The sequence below is a fragment of the Silurus aristotelis genome (genome assembly GCF_946808225.1).
Source record: "Silurus aristotelis genome assembly, chromosome: 17".
Classification (NCBI taxonomy): Eukaryota; Metazoa; Chordata; class Actinopteri; order Siluriformes; family Siluridae; genus Silurus; species Silurus aristotelis.
In genome coordinates this window covers 23873279-23878278 of record NC_139590.1, presented here as the reverse complement: position 1 = coordinate 23878278, position 5000 = coordinate 23873279, and the positions used below count along the sequence as shown (strand labels likewise).

Below are 5000 nucleotides of genomic sequence, written 5' to 3'. Positions count from 1 at the left end.
ATAGATAGATAGATAGATAGATAGATAGATAGATAGATAGATAGATAGATAGATGGGGGAGTGGATGTAAGTAACTGGATAGATGGATGGATTGAAATGATTAGATGGACAAATTTAAGTGACTTGATGAATGGATAGATGGATAGGCGAATGGAAATTATTAGATAAATGGATGGATGGATGGATGGATGGATGGATGGATGGATGGATGGATGGATGGATGGATAGAAATTATGAGATGGATGAATGTAAATGACTGGATGGATGGATGGATGGATGGATGGATGGATGGATGGATGGAAATGATTAGATAGATGAATGTAAATGACTGGATGGATGGATGGATGGATGGATGGATGGATGGATGGATGGATGGAAATGATTAGATAGATGAATGTAAATGACTGGATTGATGGATGGATGGAAATGATTAGATAGATGAATGTAAATGACTGGATTGATGGATGATTGGATGATTGAGTAGGTGTTCCCATGGCAACATTCAAAGTTAATTCTTCTTCTAATTAAGGCTAATGCTAATAACAAAGGCTAACTGTAAATAAAACTTTAGCAGGGACTTGTTAGCATCATGAAAAGAGATCATGCTAGCTATCTGTTACCCACAATGCTTCACATCCCGTGGTGTGTCGGTGAGAGTGTATACGCGTAAGTCTTCGATTAAGCGCTGTGTGTCTGCGTCATTAATATATATATAGGTTTTAACATGGCGTCGTTTTTAATCCTTAATGTCTCGATGCTATGATTTATTACCGTATCTGCATAACATCTGTCACTAGACGCACCATCTGACGAACAGATTGAGATAAAATGCTGCTCTTTTTTCTTCAAACCCAGAAGCTTGTCTTCCTGATGAAACGTTTTTGTTGTATTTAACATCGCTGCTGATACATGGATCATTGATCTTCTCCTGTTGTTTAGCTCTTGTGTGTTGCTGTTTACTGACGGAACGTTATGAAAGGCAGCCGTTTCTCCTCCCGCCGGTGGTGTGGTGTGGAGTGAGTCGTGAGCTGAGCAGCAGACTGAGAATTGCAGGATTAGCATGAAGCCAGCTGTGGCTGACAACAGCAACGGTGTCACGCATCATGCGGTGATGATGATGCACTCAGGGAATTTATACTCTGTGTACAGTTGAAAACAAAAGGACTTAGGGTTTAAATAAACAAAGCAGTTAAGAAGATTGTGCTGAAGATTAGAGGATAAAGAGGATATTGTTAGAAAGGTGGGATTAGATGAGAGTGTAAGAGATTAAAAAATAGAGGATTATGTTAGAGATTTGGGATTAGAGAATAGTGTTAGTGTTGGAGATTAGAAGATGGTGTTGAGATTAGGCATTAGAGGCTAGTGCTAGAGAATAGGGATTTGAGGATTATATGAGAGATTAGGGATTAGAGGATAGTGTTACAGATTAGAGGATTATATTAGAGATTAGGCATTAGATGATAGTGTTAGAGATTAGAGGATAGTGTTAGAGATTAAAGGGTAGTTTTAGAGATTAAAGGATGGTGTTACAGATTAGAGGATTATATTAAAGATTAGGGATTAGAGGATAGTCTTAGAGATTAAAGGATAGTGTTACAGATTAAAAGATTATATTAGAGATCAGGGATTAGAGGATAGTGTTAGAGATTAGATGATGGTTATATAGAGTAGGGATTAGAGGATAGTGTTAGAGATTAGAGCATAGTGTTAGAGATTAGATGATAGTTATAGAGAGTATGGATTAGAGGATGGTGTTAGAGATGAGATGATCGTTATAGGGAGTAGGGATTAGAGGATAGTGTTAGAGATTAGATGATTGTTATAGAGAGTAGGGATTAGAGGATAGTGTTAGAGATTAGATGATGGTTATAGAGAGTAGGGATTAGAGGATAGTGTTAGAGATTAGAGGATAGTGTTAGAGATTAGATGATAGTTATAGAGAGTAGGGATTAGAGGATAGTGTTAGAGATTAGAGGATAGTGTTAGAGATTAGATGATAGTTATAGAGAGTAGGGATTAGAGGATAGTGTTAGAGATTAGATGATGGTTATAGAGAGTAGGGATTAGAGGATAGTGTTAGAGATTAGATGATGGTTATAGAGAGTAGGGATTAGAGGACAGTGTTAGAGATTAGAGGATAGTGTTAGAGATTAGATGATAGTTATAGAGAGTAGGGATTAGAGGATAGTGTTAGAGATTAGATGATAGTTATAGAGACTAGGGATTAGAGGATAGTGTTAGAGATTAGATGATGGTTATAGAGACTAGGGATTAGAGGATGGTGTTAAAGATTAGATGATAGTTATAGAGACTAGGGATTAGAGGATGGTGTTAGAGATTAGATGATAGTTATAGAGACTAGGGATTAGAGGATAGTGTTAGAGATTAGATGATAGTTATAGATGATAGAGATTAGAGGACAGTGTTAGAGATTATATAGACCTATAATTATAGAGAGTAAGTGTTGTGTTTTATCAGCCTGTTCCTGTGGAGTTCCTGGAAGCCTGGTCTTTCTGCTGGACATTTCAGTGCTACAAAACCCTCATAAGATCCTGACCTGACTCTAAGTTTCCTCACCGAGAAGGAGAACGAACAGGAAGTATGCAGTGGCCTACATTTCCCCATACTGTTCTATCCATGTCCTGTAATTCGACCTAATTGTGAACATACCATAATGTGTTCACACACACACACACACACACACACACACACACACACACACACACACACACACACACACACACACACACACACACACACACACACACACACACACAAACATCCCAGCTACAGATCGATCACAGTAAAATCTCCTTTAAGATCTTGTAAATTCAGGGCTCACAGGAGACCAAAGGGACGTCAGTAAGTGATCATTTATTCATCTACAACAAATCCCTTATAAACTTCCTCGACAGCAGCTACACCTTCTGGTACCAACAATATCTCAAAAATGCTCCTTCTCCAAAAAGACTTCAAGAAACGTGGATGAGAAAAAGCAAAGTAGATTCTATTGCAGTACCACAATCAACCTGAGAGCATGTCAGATCTCTTTCTTTCTTTCTTTCTTTCTTTCTTTCTTTCTTTCTTTCTTTCTTTCTTTCTTTCTTTCTTTCTTTCTTTCTTTCTTTCCTTCCCCTCTTCCTTTTTTCATTACATCATCACTGCCATAATCACTCACTCAGGGGTCCAGTGGCTGCTTTATCAGTTGTGTGTGTGTGTGTGTGTGTGTGTGTGTGTGTGTGTGTGTGTGTGTGTGTGTGTGTGTGTGTGTGTGTGTGTGTGTGTGTGAAGTCTAGTGGGAGAGTTGTTAAAGAGCAGACACTTCACAGTGTGTTGACAGCAGGGGTGTGAGTGACAGTGAGATAGAAACTCTGATAGAGAGAGAAAGAAAGACAGTGTTTCCTCCCTCTTTCTTTTTCCATTCATCCTTTTGTCTTTATTTGACAATTCTTTGTTTCTGTTTCTTTGTTTCTTTCTATCTTTCTTGCGTTATGTATACTCTCAGCGTGATGTAAAACATGTCTGTGTTTGTGTGTATGTGTCTGGGTGTGTGTTTTTATGTGTATGTGTGTGTTTGTGCGCGCCTGTGCGTGTGTGCGCGTGAGTGTGTGCGTGAGTGTGTGTGTGTGTGTGTGTGTGTGTGCGTGTGTGTGTTTACAGTGTGGCTAGCGGCACAGCTGAGGTGTTTAATGGCCGCCTTAATAAAGCGCTCAGCTGTGTGTGGATTTATCACCCATGATTTACAGCACTCACACTCACACACACACACACACACACACACACACACACACACACACACACACACACACAAATCTCACACACACACACACACACACACACACACACACACACACACACACCTGAGCAGTCCATCGTTCCCCTCCTTCTCGAACGGTGAGTGAGTTCAAAGGTCATGGTCATCATCAGTCATATCAACAGGTTCATAGCCAGAGATCGATATCACTGCACCACTTTATCTTTATCCTAATGCGGAATGATGGAGGTTAATCAGCGAAGCAGTAGGAGTCTCTATACATTTGGCTATTCCTGTGTGTGTGTGTGTGTGTGTGTGTGTGTGTGTGTGTGTGTGTGTGTGTGTGTGTGTGTGTGTGTGTGTGTGGGCATGATGAGCAGTCCTGTGCCATGGCCGTGACAGCGAGCGTGATGGAGAGAAGATTGGAGTTTGCCGAGCGACTGCATTATTAGAGAGTCAGCACTTTCAGGAGACAAGCGATGTTCAGAATCCTATTAGTGTGTGTGTGTGTGTGTGTGTGTGTGTGTGTGTGTGTGTGTGTGTGTGTGTGTGTGTGTGTGTAGGGATTATCATCATCCTCATCCTCCTAAATCTGATCATCCTCATTCTCCTTGTCCTCCTTATTCTCTTCAGCATAATCATTCTTCTTCCAATCTCACCATCTTCATCCACCTCCTTCTCCTCATTCTCTTTCTCATCCTCATCCACAGTCTCTCCTATTCCTCACCATCTCCATCCAACTCATCTTAACCTTATTTTCTTTCTCATCCTCCTCCTCTTCCTCCTAATCATCATCATTCCCATTCTCTTCCAATCCTCACCATCTCCATCCTTCTCTTCATCATCCTCATTATGTTTCCCCCCATCATCCTCATTCTGTTATCACAATCAACATCCCCCTCCTCATCTTTCTCATTTCCTGTCTTATCCTCCTTATCCTCATCCTCATTCCTTAGCCTCCTCATCTTCATCACCCTCATACTCTTCCTTATTGTCCTTATCCTCAATTAACATCTGCATCTTCCTCTTCATCCTATAATCACAACCAATATCCTCCTCCTCATCATCATCATCAAAAGCGTCACTAAAACTGAAACTCCACTGTGATGCTAAAATGCATGTCAGGTTTAGAAGATGTGCTTCCTGTTCCGTTTTCTTGCAGATCTTCATTTGAGTGTGTTTTCCTTCATGGTTCCTCCTCACTTCACCACGTCTATATGTTCACGCTGGGTCTCGCTCACGTCGC

General features: G+C 40.5%; 1 protein-coding gene and 2 long non-coding RNA genes across 4 annotated transcripts in view; 1 reads left to right on the top strand and 2 right to left on the bottom strand.

Moving 5' to 3' along the window:
- Positions 1-1010, bottom strand: part of LOC310740132 — an 8172-nt gene extending 7162 nt beyond the window's left edge. Inside the window, exon 1 of the long non-coding RNA XR_014537583.1 lies at positions 772-1010. This is a non-coding gene — a long non-coding RNA (uncharacterized lncRNA). The remainder of the gene's footprint in view (positions 1-771) is intronic.
- The window catches only part of LOC310740133, a 104692-nt gene that overhangs the window by 11484 nt on the left and 88208 nt on the right, over positions 1-5000 (bottom strand). The gene's annotated exons all lie outside the window — the stretch shown is intronic.
- The window catches only part of grin2aa (glutamate receptor, ionotropic, N-methyl D-aspartate 2A, a), a 114329-nt gene that overhangs the window by 34714 nt on the left and 74615 nt on the right, over positions 1-5000 (top strand). The window lies entirely within an intron of this gene.